The 14216-nt window shown below is 34.9% G+C and overlaps 1 protein-coding gene and 1 long non-coding RNA gene across 4 annotated transcripts in view; both read left to right on the forward strand.

The window, feature by feature from the left end:
- Positions 1-3304, forward strand: part of LOC111087407 — a 5792-nt gene extending 2488 nt beyond the window's left edge. Inside the window, exons 2-3 of the long non-coding RNA XR_002612108.1 lie at positions 1061-1062; positions 3293-3304. This is a non-coding gene — a long non-coding RNA (uncharacterized LOC111087407). The remainder of the gene's footprint in view (positions 1-1060; positions 1063-3292) is intronic.
- Positions 1-14216, forward strand: part of LOC106465982 — a 107695-nt gene that overhangs the window by 24532 nt on the left and 68947 nt on the right. Inside the window, exon 1 of one of the 3 annotated variants that reach the window (XM_022393949.1) lies at positions 10585-10698. The exons of the other annotated variants lie outside the window; for them this stretch is intronic. The gene's annotated coding sequence lies outside the window, so the exon portion shown is untranslated. Of the gene's footprint in view, positions 1-10584; positions 10699-14216 lie in introns of those variants that run through there. 3 annotated transcript variants of the gene reach the window in all.

The following is a 14216-nucleotide window of genomic DNA, read 5'->3' on the forward strand; positions in this document are numbered from 1 at the left end:
TTTAATAAACGACAAAAAGAACGACTTTTGGACAAGTTTTTGCAATATAATGAAAAACCTTGGTCGAAACGTTGTACATTTGCTGTTATATTAAAGTTTTTCTTCATTACCCATTCAAGCCGTTTCCAGCCATTATTAGTCTCAAAGTTGGTTCCTCGTCATCGAAATCGAATTTATATTTCAGTACAATTCTCCGTTAATCTTAATCCGGCATAGCTTTTCGTAGGCTTACAGCATTCACTTTTTAAATGTTTGTTCATCAACAGTTCTATCTCACAGATGTATTAATCATAATCAGAACGACGATACATACACATCGTCAATATAATTGAAGGTAATGCTGTGTTTTAGGTATAACAAGTTTTACATTGTCTGAATTTTATTGTCATCAACATGATATAAAATTAGACAGTATGGCCAAGATAAACTTGATTCTTTGAAAAATTGGTTAATTATCATATATGAAAATTGAGTCAGTGCTAGTCAATATTTTTTGTTGTATATTATAAAACACTTGAAACGCTTATGTTATGAGTGTTTTTATACCCTGTGATGCATTTCCACGTACATGTTTCGGGCCTTCACATTTGACGGGCGTCGTAGCTATGACGCTCATAAAATAGGTTTTGTGAGAACTTATTAGAGCTCCCGTTAAAGACTGTCATAACACTCGCTGTTCACACAATCAGCTATTGTTTGTTTACACAGGACAAACTCACAGATAACTTGTGTGGCCCTGTTAGCTGCTACGACTCCGGTACTTTAGTTTTAATTGGCTTAGATTAGCGATGTTACACACACAGTAATACAATATTTTCGAACTATAGTATTGTATTATATATACATCCAATATTTGTAAATGAGAAATTAAAGTTAATGTGTTAAAGTTTAAACTACAAAGTTGCTTATTAATTATTAACAAATTCAGAATAGCGAGAAGAGCTTTAACAAATTTGATCGTGACCTAAAATGTATGAACTTCTTTGATTTTCTGCATGACACAAGGCCGCAAGGGGAGTCATTTAGCTTTGTGCTAAATACAGCTAGAAGATCCGAAAAGAAGTGAAAGAGCGCAGTCAGCAAGAGGTGAACAAAAAATCTATATATGGCACTGAATTCATAGAGGTGGACAAATATCTATATACGGCACTGAATTCATAGAGGTGGACAATAGCACTGAATTCATTGAGGTGGACAAATATCTATATACGGCATTGAATTCATAGAGGTGGACAAATATCTATATACGGCACTGAATTAATAGAGGTGGACAAATATCTATATACGGCACTGAATTCATAGAGGTGGACAAATATCTATATACGGCACTGAATTCATAGAGGTGGACAAGTATCTATATACGGCACTGAATTCATAGAGGTGGACAAATATCTATATACGGCACTGAATTCATAGAGGTGGACAAGTATCTATATACGGCACTGAATTCATAAGGAAGTGTACTGTCACTCGCTACTTGAATTCAAAAACACCAAATTGCTTTAGATATGTCTAAATCTTACATTGTTTTTGTACTTATACTTAAATTTATAACGATATTTCTTCGTTGTTTGTCATTAGGTGTATATCCTGTATCATCAACTACCTACCTTTTACAGTCATTAAACTATATCGCTTTTGATTCAAAGGTAAACCCAAATGTTGCCTATATTTGCCTATATATGCAATTTGCAAAAATCTTCACGAATCGGAGGAAAAACACGGTTGTTCCCAAAACAGTTGTTAATGTTTTAGACACATTCAGCGATTTAATTAGGCTTATTTTACATTAAAATTGTAATCGACTTTGTATGCATTTATAAATTAATGGCCAAGGCCTAACTTGATGATATGCACTTTTAACTGATTTTCAAGTTACTTCTGAACTTTAGATTTGGTTATTTGTTATTTTGGGTTAAGTGAGCATATACCAAGGTAATTAAAGAAGTGATTTTGTGGCCTTTATTATTTAAGTACCAATTTAAACATAATTCAATGTTTTTAATTTTATTTACAGTGTAACTGCTTATTGATTTTTTAGTAATTTTTTATTACTTGTATGTCTATACATACATTGTTTTTGATAAATTTCTGTTATCGGTCATTAGGATTGCCTTTGACATAGATTCTACTGTCCATTTATTTTATTAATCAAGTTTTAATGTTTTTATTAAATTGTTTAATTAAAATGTATGTTATTCAAACTTTGTACATTCGTGCTTTAAGGCTTTAAAAAGTTGATTGAAGATGATTAGAAAATCTTTCCTAGTACCAGTGGTTCTCCAGTTGATGGTCCTTCTGCTTCCAGCATCCCTCTCCGATAAACGTAGCTCTGCATGCACAAGCTAAGGAGGCACACAGAAAGCTTCTTAGAATAGCTTATTTGCTTGCTGTGAATGGACATCCTCTGTCGGCATTCAAAACTCTATCTTTGGGATACAACTGATTCAAATTTTGATAATGTCAGTAGAGTTACAGAATTTATTAACGTTATCGAAGAAACCATTCGTGATAAATTAGCAGTGATTGAAGTCGGACATGAAAAGCTGGCTCTGAAAAAGAACTGTTTCCTTAGAACATTCAAGCAAGGTATACCAGTCTTTTTCTTTGTAGCCTTACAGGACATTGATAGCTTTGGTGTAATCTAAAGAGGAGCATTGATGATGTATTGAAAGGTGATGGAAAAGTTTCGATTCCAGAAGAGAAATACACTTACCTGCTAGTTTCGGCAACAACTGATGTAGCCTCTGTTAATACTGGAGCTTACAATGGACTGCTAACAAAATTGAAAAAAGGACAATCGTCTTTGTCTTCTAGGCATTCATTGCATTTCCTGTTTAGTTGACTTGGCACTGAAAGATAGTATATGTAAATCATTTGCTGATGTGATAGACTTCATGACAATTATATATTACTTGTTCGAATGATCTGGAAAGTTAAAAAGGGCACTTTAAGACAACCGCCAGTGCATTTGGTTTGCAGCATTTTAATTTTCCCAAAATGCATGGTACATAACTTCTTGCACACATAGGACTGAGTAATTGGATAATCTTGCTTGAGCAGTTGGAAGGAGAGAGTACCATTGGCTAAATTTCATGGACTCTTAAAATAAGATGAAATACTTTACTTTTTTATCAAAATGCTGCTTGAATGAAGATGTGCTGAATGTATGTTCTATTCTGTCTATGCAGTTTAAAAAAGAAAACATGCTATTAGATATCGTTATGATAGAAAAAGCAAAGGATGCTTTACAGGAACTCAAGGAAGAAACTTCAGATACACACTGGAAAAGTCTTTTGAAAAAGTTCAAACTTGAACTGGAGATGAAATCAGGTTCCTGGCATCTTAAGAGCACTTTGCTTAAAGCAGGACACCAAAAAAAGAAAACAGGGAAGACACTACTATCAGTGTCAACTACAGTTTAATGAACAATGTAGACTGTGTTGAGAAAACTGTAGATAAACTGAGAATTGCAATCATTCCAAGTGTACAAGATTCTCCTCATTTGAGAGTGAACTTTATCAAAATATGTTTTGGATAGATCTAGCAAACTGGGGTAACACCCCCAGGTAAATTGGGTGTTTAAATTTACTCGCAGAGCATTTTTAGGAAACACTAAAAATAAACAATTTTGATAAAACTAAGATAAGCTCAGAATGGAAAGAATTCAAAAGAATGGTTAAGAACTACATGAATGGAGTCAATGCTAAGGACCTTTGGGAGCATGTATTCTATACAGAAGGAAGGAATTTAAGAATGTTCGTGTGCTCGTGAAAATAGTACTCTGCATAGGGCTCAGTAATGGTGTCATTGAGGCAGGGTTTAGTCACCTTACCCTCATGCTCACTGTCCAAAGGCTTAGTTTAAAACATGCAACAGTGGAGAACTTTCTATTGATTAAAACAAATGATTTTTTTATGGACACATGAGGAAAAGGGACAAATATTAGAAGCATCCTTGGAAAGGTTTATGGCAAAAAAGGAGAAAAAGAACATTTGATACATATCCTTCCAACATGTTTATATAATGTTCAGCCAAGAAATGGAAATCGGACATTTACAATGAAATTAAAATTGATTCTGTTGGTAATGAAGACTTAAGTGATTATGGAGATCATGATGAGGATGATTCTGATTCTAGCATGTCTAGTAGATCAACTGAAGAGACTGAAATTGATGAGATTCTTTGTTCAAGAACTTATTGCACAGGAATCATTTGATGTTAACACTGGTGATAGAGATGCTTCTCCTGCATACAGTGTGTGGGATGATAACGATTGAATGTATTTCACTAGCTAAAAGTTAAACACAAAAAGTACAAAGGAACTTGGTACATATAAATTGTATAGGAATGCTGACATAGCACATATACCGTTGCATTTTAATCTGTGATTGCCGTTATGTACTATTAATATTAAAAGATGTCATTCTGGTTACCCATTATTTTAATCTGTGATCATGGTTGTGTACTATCAGTTTTAAAAGATTAACTCGATATTTTATGATATATGTGTTTATGTAAGTTTGTGGCTTTTATTTTTTGAACAAATAATGTAACTGATGTTTTATTGCCTTGTAAAAAAATTACATACCGTTTTACTTTTGTCTGTAAATTACAAAACTTTAAGACGATTATAACATAATAATTTTCACAATTTTACTGGATATAAAAATGTTAATGATTGTTACTTTGTTTATTCATCAGATTTATCTACCAGACTCTTACCCTTACTTTGCCCTTGAAATACAACCACAGATTCACTTAATATAAAGAAAGTACAATACACTTAGTACAAATTAACTTTTGTTGTTCACTTTTATAAGCAAAGAATAGAGATACGACATCAGCCCGCTAACAGCCCCCGTGTACTGTCTAGCAGGAGCTGTGTAAAGCCCTCGTACGTTTTTCAAACGTCAGGGCCTGATATTTTATATGGAGACAAGTGGCTACCGTACCGGACAATAGAGCTGACGTTCCCTAGCTCACGTCTCGTTACCCCCGCCAAAAACTGAAAGTAAACAAAAACAACAACAACACCGCGAGTTAACCAGCTGCTTTCCTTAGGGACAGTAAATTCTGATAGCCTGGTGTGGTTTTTCACGAAATCCAGACATCAGAAGTTTTATGTGGGACTGGAACCTTGTGACGGTTTACTTCTCTGGCGTCATTTTTCTGACGTAACTTGTCTGTACTTGATCACATACCGTATACCAGCGAGGAAAATAGAAATGAAAACAATTCCTATCGCGTGTCCACCACATGAGAGATCTTATCACCATTCTCGTGTTCAAGGTTGCCAGCAAGGCTGGCCTAGTGTTTGTTCCTGCCTTAAGACCTTGATAAACGAAATAATAAAAAAGAGGGATGATTTTAATTCTGTACATTAACTCGTTTTTAGCTAATTTTTTCTAGTCTTAAAAAGTATCTTGTCTCTATACTCTCAGGTATATGCATTGTATTATCTCAAGAGCAAAATATTCTTGTCTTCACAGTTAAGCTGCTTATTTAGGTTTTAAATGTATTGTGCGTGTATATTCACGTTTTACTGCCAGTTTTTATAACTTAATCATAAGTCAGTTAGTTTTGTGTGAGAATTTGAAAGTTCTCGTCACTCTGGTCAAAATACCCAAAGCTAAACAAACGAAACGGTAAGTTTAAAAATTTATAAAACTCCTAATTTCAAATTAGCCTTACAAAGTAGTATAAGAAAACAATTCGTATGTCCATTTTAGTTTTCCGCCAGTAAAACTCCAAGAAAGAAGCAAACTAAACATTTGATTTAAAAATCGTAACAACAACAATAACAAAAAAAAAAATATTCGGGCTCACCAAACATAGCACACGGACGCCAGTTGTCCAATTTTCCTTCCGCTCGATATCAATAAAACCACACTCGCAAAATCATAAGAAATTAGTACCATGCAACTTTGAAAATTAAAAGATCCAAGTCGGAGCTTTCGTGGATAACAGTGTATTTATTATCTTCTGAAGACTGTATGTATAACGCTAATCATATTTTGTAAGCTGAATGGTGTTTTTGTATCCATTTACGGTTTTATGTTATCAACTGACGTCGGAAGTTTGTATATTGATTATAAGATTTGTTGAATATATATATATATATATATATATATTAATTTTCAATTTGATATGCTTTCACTGTTGTTTAACTCCTACCATTATTTTTGGAAAAAACGACTTTCATATTTTGTGTTTAAGGCGCTCAACTCGCAATCCTGTCACCGAACATGCTCGCCATTTCAGCCGTGGGGGAGTTATAATGTGCGATCAATCTCATTATTCGTTGGTAAAAGTGTAGCCTAAGAGTTAGCGGTGGATGGTGTTGACTACCTCCTAATTTAGGAACGGCTAACGCAGATAACCCTCGTGTAGCTTTGCGCGAAATTCCAAAGAAACCAAACAAGCGACCATAATAGTAGAATCCACGATGAGCAATGCCATATCCTGTTTTACTGTCCTATATCGTACATTTGAAGACGTCATTAGCTTTTCTCAAGTGCACATACACACGGTTTGCATATTGTGCGTTAGAAAACCGAAGAAACGGTCTTTTAATATTCAGACCTGTGATTACCATATGTTTCATAATTGGTAACAGTTGGATATTGAAACTTAGCCTACTGTTCTTCGTAAGTGAACACTAATGAGAATCACCAAAAGTGAATGCACACTGAAGGAAAAAAACAAAAATTGAACAGTGAAGCCGTACTGTGCAGTTACTAAACACTGTGGTCTTAGATGGGTGTGCTGTCATGTGGATAACACACTGGTCATCCATTGGCACAGTGCAAGATTACGTTGATGGTTTTTCTGATTACGATTTAACAAATTCGAGTCTGGCATAACCTGGTGGTTAGGACATTCGACTCACAATCTACGAGTTGGGGTTTGGAATCCAGTCACAGAACAAGTTCACCCTTTTAGTCGTGGGGGCGTTATGATATGACTGTGAACCCCATTTTTCATTGTTAAAAAGTAGCCCATGAGATGGCAGTGGGTGGTACTGACTAGCTTCCTTCCCTCTGCTATATCACACCTAAATTGGAGATTGTTAGCGCAGATAGCCCTCGAATAGCTTTGTGCGAAATTCAACAGAACAAGCAAACACAAATAAAGTTGTCGCGGTCTGACGTTTGACCACTATAAGATTTTATCGTCAAGAGCGTCACTAGATTGTTGCGCGGAGTCACAAGCCAGCGGAAAGCATGCAATGCAGCTCAATAGTCGTGCTCAGTATTACTAACAATAAGATGCAACTTATGGAAATAATTTTCCAACACCTGACGAGGCGAGTAAAGAACTTACACAAGAACCACGGCCTACAGTCACAGACTGGCTATCACTGAATCAAACATCACTCCAGAAGAAGTTCACCTTAGATGTATCATCGCGAGGAACGACTTGCGAACAACTCATGAAGAAGCAGACGTTGTTATGATACAAGTTGTGGGAGTGGCTACGTAAGTTGCAAGACCTATCATTGTTATTTCGGAAGATACAAATGTATTTGTGTTGTTGCTGCCCCATTACCTGACCAGAAACATCACATGCACGCTTCTAATGGAAGGGACCCATACACAGCGTACAGTATTGACGTAAACACTCACAAATTTCGAAGTATCTTTTGGCAGCTCCTGCTATTTTTGGATGTGATTCAACCGCATACAGGAAAATAAATTGTTGTCAAAGTGCTGTCTTCGGGCTACAGGCTTGATGATTATCCCGTAGCCAATATGAACGATGTCCTTCGGGAGGCATCTTCTTTTGTAGCTGTATGTACACTTGTACAATGTCGGATGTTCGCTCTGACACCTGGTTAAGGCAAACTTAAAAAAACAAGCAAACACGAAGTCTAATCTAAAGATAAAGTCCCTTCCACCTTTATTATAATTATTTGCAGAGACTAAGCTCATCCTTAGACCTGAATGTGGAGGCTACACTTAACGAAGATCCTCCATATTTGGATCCAACTGAGTTTGGATGGGAGCGTGATAAGGTGACAAAAAGAATTATCGTCCATGTTATGTTTTCTTTAGGTAAATCAGTAGTGTCACCGGAATAACTTCAACATATTTGTTGTGGATTTACAAGTGAACGACCATATTCAACAACCAGAAAATCAGCTTCTCATTAGTGTTTTGCAAGTATATGAAAACACTAACAACTGCAATAACAAATGAACTAAAGCAGTGAAGAACCGCATTGACGAGAATGAAGAGGTATCTGACAATGAAGAAACTGTAAAGTGATAAATTTATGTTACTTTCTACTAATCGTATGTTCTAGTTTTGACATCATTATAAGTTAGTGCATAACATGTAGTTAATGATATGTTTTGCGAATTTCATAATTAGTCCGATTTGTTCCAAAGTTGATATTTTACGTCTTATGGATAATGATTTTCACAACGTTGACTGGCTACTGTTTGTTGTTTTATACATTTAGTATCAGTTGGTTTAAGTATGTTTTGTATAGATAAGTAGATGTATAAAGTAGTTGATTATTACGAATACTTCTCTGCTGTGGTGATCAACATCTTTTCGAATGAAATGGTTAACAGTAACATTCAATATCAGCCCCTATAACATAAGTATTGAATGAAATCAATTGAGAAACGCAGGTGCGTGAAGCTTATTAACATATTCGGTTTAAATCCACCTTAACTGTATTTCTGTGTCACTAAATGAATTCCCCATCCCTGAAAATCTTAGAACAGACAACAAGAAACTAGTGATATGTCGATTATTTCTACCATCTTGGATTAAGGATTGATCCAGGAGCAACATAATGTAAGGCTGAAATAGATTATATCGAAAACCTAGGTATATACACAAAGTTTGTTGTGCTGCCTCTCATAGAAAGTGGAATATAGGTAAATATGTGCTTCGGTAGCCATCTTGGCTGACATCTTGAATATCTCAAAACGTTCAAGGAAGTGGCGTCATCCAGGTTCAGAATCAACATTATATAAATAACATAGAAAAACATTTAGAGAATGCTAATTCCAGGTCTGACCCGTCTGATGATGGACTAAAATTATATTTTATTATCTTATTCACAATAATTTCAAAACAGATTATATTTTACGTAAACATTTCTGTAAGCTAACTTTGTAGAGCAGGGGTGGCCAACTCACAGCATGGAGGGAGCCAGAATTTCGCAACGTACATTACTGAAGAGCCATATATGCACAGAATTAATAATAAAGATGATAATATTAATAACTTTGACAAAGTCCGAGACGAAACTGAGGCACCCAATAGCGCCTCCTCAGTGGTTCCGGACAATACAAATGCTTTTACTTTATAAGGTAATATAAATATTGTTGCTTTTACCAAAATGCCATTATTTTATATGTGTAATGGAACATCAGTTAAACCTTTTAACTACATGTTTTCATAGATTTTCTCTTACTCCTTAAGTTAAAACGTTTTACTTAAAATTACAGGCATAGTGAAATATGCCTTTTTAAGGAGCCGCATATCAGCTTTTGAAGAGCCGCAGGTTGGCCACCTTGAATATTGTTATCAAAAAAAAATTCTAAATACCGAACTTATTTATCTGGTGTTTCTAGAAGTCTTTTTTATTCGCCACATTGAATCCTATTTATATGTAGCATTGATGTGACAAAATTATTCTTCTGATTTATTCAGCAGACAAGTTGTTTAAAATACTAAAATTAAATTAAAACCCAATCTATGATTCAATGAATCGCACATTTTCTGATTTTGTTTTTCCTCCTAAACTGTAACTTGTTTACAGTTGTCAAAAAAGGGTTACAAGTAACTAATTATTTTGAGTTTGCATAATTTTATTTTCAGTAAAACGTGATTCGGAGATAATCAAACAAAATGGTAGCTTTGCTGCCTAAATTTAAAAGAAAATGAAGAAACAAAATTACTGTAGTCTTTTCTGTTTGCATAGTTTGCTCATTATACATAAAATACACATTCTTGTTAATCGTCTCATGAAATATAAAATACAAATGTTTTCCTTATTCTCAACATTATGTACCCCAAGAACAGGTCTGCAAAAATTTAATTCACCAGCTTTACCTAGTTTTGATTCTAGAGCCATGTGAAGTTTCCATAAAATTTCAAAATGGCCGGTACCAATCTTTCTCAACAATTAAAAAAAAGACAAATATGATGTGGTGAATTAGGAGCTAAGCTAAGTGTAAATTCATTTTTACAGCACAATAATGAATGTAAGTTGCTTTACTTGGTGTGTTTCGAGCTAAATCTCCCTTTTTGTTTGTTTTTCTTGCTGAAGTGTTTTTGGATATGTAGTTTGTGTTTATGAAGTGTCTATTCTTCTATATGCTCTTACAACATCCACTATTTGAAAGCAGACTATCTAAACCTACACGTGTTTCAAAGACTTGTGGCTACAGACTTTTCTCTAGAGAATGTGTGGGAACGATTAGAGTTGAAGAATGGGCGGGATCGGGCACGTGTCTACTGCATGAAAAGCGCGGAAACGCAACTTGTCTGTTATCATAAATTGAGTCCGTTCCAGTTAGCAGTCATGTACTGCTGTTTCGTAGAGGCGGACGTGTAGTTATATTTGTGCGATAATGATCATCTTTCACTGTGTGCCTTCGTTGAAGCACAATGTTTTCTCGCGCAAAATCTTCGAGTGGTAGAAACGTGCTTGCATGAGCAAGCGAATTACAAAGTGAGTATAGTAAGTGTATAACATTCAGTGGGTCCATATAATTAACACTTTTAAGTTATGTTAGTGAGAGCCTATGTGATAACTTTTTGTAGAATGTGCTGTCCATTTCATGAACGAATGAAGAGTTGCTTGAACGTTGTCATCATAATGCTGGAATACAACTGTAGAGTAGGTCCAAAAATATTTCAAACACTTGGGAATCGGTAGAAATATATATACGTCTAGGCATTTGTGTATTGTATCACTGACAACTTTATAAAATGTTTTGCCATCAACTATGGGGTTCGTACATCGCACAGATAAGATGATTTTCAAAGTGTTTTAGGATACCTCAATAGAGTTTAGTTGGGTTCAGGTTTGTTCGACAGATCTCTTAACAACTTGGTCTAAGCTTTCCTGAACTTACTGTACACAGAGTTACTTGTAGCTTTTGAGGCCTGAGTTTGAAGTTTAAAACAAGGATTGCGTACCACTTGTAGTTGTGGATTTTTCATTTAATTAAAGAATATGTAATAACGAGTCTACAGTAATTGGATCATTTAATATATATATACTTAAGGTATATATGGCTCCGGAATATGGTGCTGTTTGGCTTGTTGTGAGCGTAAACGAATACCAACTTCCGGGTTTCGATACCCGTGGTTTGCAGAGCACAGATAGCCCATTGTGTTGCTTTTATCAAACAAAAACAAACATATCTGATAAAGCAGACATACCTTAAAGTTTTGTGTAATATGATTTTCTTTCCCAGAATCCTCAACTCGTTTTTTTTTTGTACGCATTTTCATTACGATAGATTAAAACTACATGTTGACATGTTGCAACAAATAAAAACAACGAAACTTTTTGTTTCATCCTGTCACTCGCATCTCCCCACCTTCCCTTCAACCTTCGTTTTTAGTATGAGTCACAGTCTGGAGTAACTGAACAAATAAAATGTTAACATCGTTTCTAACATATGGGGTGAAACGACGTGAATTTTCTGTTACTCTACCGTAGTTTCTTTTACATATGCCGATGTGATAATAGCCAAATAATGTGCTAAATCATGCGAATTTCAACACTTTGAAACTTGATATTTTATATCTTATTAATTTATTTCGGTGTCGAGTCATCATCACAGGCGTTGCGTCATTCTAAATCTCGAAACTATCTAGTTCTTAGTTCTTTTTATGTCATTACTAATTTAAATATGAATAACACAATAAGCTATAGACGATAGTTAATTCATATGTGTGTTTTTGAAATATACATTGTACCTTAAGTATATATATTAAATGATCCAGTTTTTGTCAAATAATCATTTTGGTTGTTCAACGTGTGTACAATAGCCGTTTTTTCACACCTCGTCAAGAAAAAGGTAACCAATTTGTTTGTTTGTTTGTAATTAAGCTCAAAGCTCTGTCCACCACTGGTATCGAAACCTAGATTCTAGCGTTGTAAGTCTGCAGACATACCGCTGTGCCACTAGGGGGCGGGAAGCGATAGCTTTTGTGTGTGTAATATTTTGTTTTTGCTTGAAGTACTTCAAGTCAGTTGCTGAAATTACAGAGTGACCCAATTTCTGATGTAAATATTCAGTTGTTCCTTCGTTTCATTATAATACCTAATCAGTGTCTTTCATATAGCCGGATGCTACCATTAATCGATAAATGCTCCTGCGAGTTAAAGTGCTTGTAACATCTGTGTCGAGTTACCGTTGTAATAAATAATGGTAGCAGAGATTCGAGTTTCAAATTAGATCAGATATGTAAATGTTCTTCGTATGTCGGATTATCTAGCTTGAGAGAAAATTGGACAGAAAAGTTTGAGACCATGACATTTCGAAATTGCCGCATGGATATAAATGTATTGTCATGTTGCAGAACACATATTGATATAACAATAAGCTATTATACCTCGCTTGCTATGATTAATGAATGATATCAACAGTATGGTTTATGTAAATAGGCCAAGAACTAATGGCCGGTATTACCGTATTGAATAACACGACCTCGAGGTTAACTTATGAGTAGAATTGTGCTATTTATAAGTCTGTTATAGCTCATAACACAAAGAATGTTTTTAACACCCGAACCGTAAGCTTATTGTTACGGATTTAACTGTTTCCTGTACTATAATAATGTTCGAGTTCTTAGTCTGTTAGTTAAAAGTGTTTGAGTTTTTGTTAATCCATATAGAAACATATAGTTTATAGATGCTAATAATTTATATTCGTCTTCTGATAGTATTCTTTCAATCGTTTTATGCTTTATTTTTCAAGATAACCGCTGCTTATTTAGAAATTTTAGAAAACAGTAACACGTATGAGGAAACATATTTTGGTCTACAGCACACTATTAAACTTCTTTGTACTGTCTGAGCTGACGGTAGGTAATCTTGAGGTCTTATAAGGCTAAAGTTCAGGATTCGATCCATCCGGTTGGCACAGTGCAGCTAGCCTCTTGTACACTTTTGCGCTTAAAGAAAATGTTAAAGCAATTGTAAGGGCTGTGAAATCTGTACTGAAAGGTGTTCGTTTTAAAACCGTGTCCTAGCTAGTTGACATTGCCAAAACAGTTATGCTGTTTTCATTTCGCGTTGGAAGCTCTGGCGTAATTGTTGTCTTTCGTGCACACTCTACAACTGACCATGATTTGTTTCACATTACATTAACTGTAAATTACGTGCGGCTTTAAGTTAGGCTTGAAATTTCGAATTTTGCTTTTCCGCTTGCAGGTCTCTTAAAGTAGAATAACAGGTGGTTGTTAGGATATTCGAAGTTCAGTAATGATAATAAACAAACGATCTTGTGAGACTAAAAAAAAAGTATTTTCCCCCTCTTCTTCCCTTTTGTGTTAGAGCTTTACGTTGTTTGCTCAAACAATAAGATTAATTTATTTGTGTATGTGAGTTAATAACTGTTGTAGGTAAAAGTTAAAAGTAAAATAATGTAACTTGTATCACAGTATCACCCGTTTGAGATGAATGAGTCATTCTCGTCAGTGAATCATCGAAAACGAACACTCCGGCGTTGTTATGACAACACCTTCTACAAAAGATTACTGTGCATATGCATGAGTTGTTGAATGACCATGATGCTAAAAATTCAGATGAAATGTTTCCGTGTCTTTTCTGCTGAAAATTTTAACTACAAATGTTATATAGCTGGTTTCTTTCTTTTTTTAATATCTGTTCTGTAGATGATGAAATACGAGCGGAATTTTAATCTTATTCAACCGTTAGTTCTGTATCTGCTTAAATAAATATCTGGAGATCTTATTCAACCATTAGTACTGCATCTGCTTACATAAATATCTGCAGATCTTATTCAACCGTTAGTACTGCATCTGCTTACATAAAGATCTGCAGATCTTATTCAACCGTTAGTACTGTATCTGCTTACATAAATATCCGCAGATCTTATTCAACCGTTTGTACTGCATCTGCTTACATAAAAGATCTGCAGATCTTATTCAACCGTTAGTACTGCATCTGCTTACATAAATATCTGCAGATCTTATTCAACCGTTAGTACT

This window comes from Limulus polyphemus, unplaced genomic scaffold (genome assembly GCF_000517525.1).
Source record: "Limulus polyphemus unplaced genomic scaffold, Limulus_polyphemus-2.1.2 Scaffold2113, whole genome shotgun sequence".
NCBI classification, from domain to species: domain Eukaryota; kingdom Metazoa; phylum Arthropoda; class Merostomata; order Xiphosura; family Limulidae; genus Limulus; species Limulus polyphemus.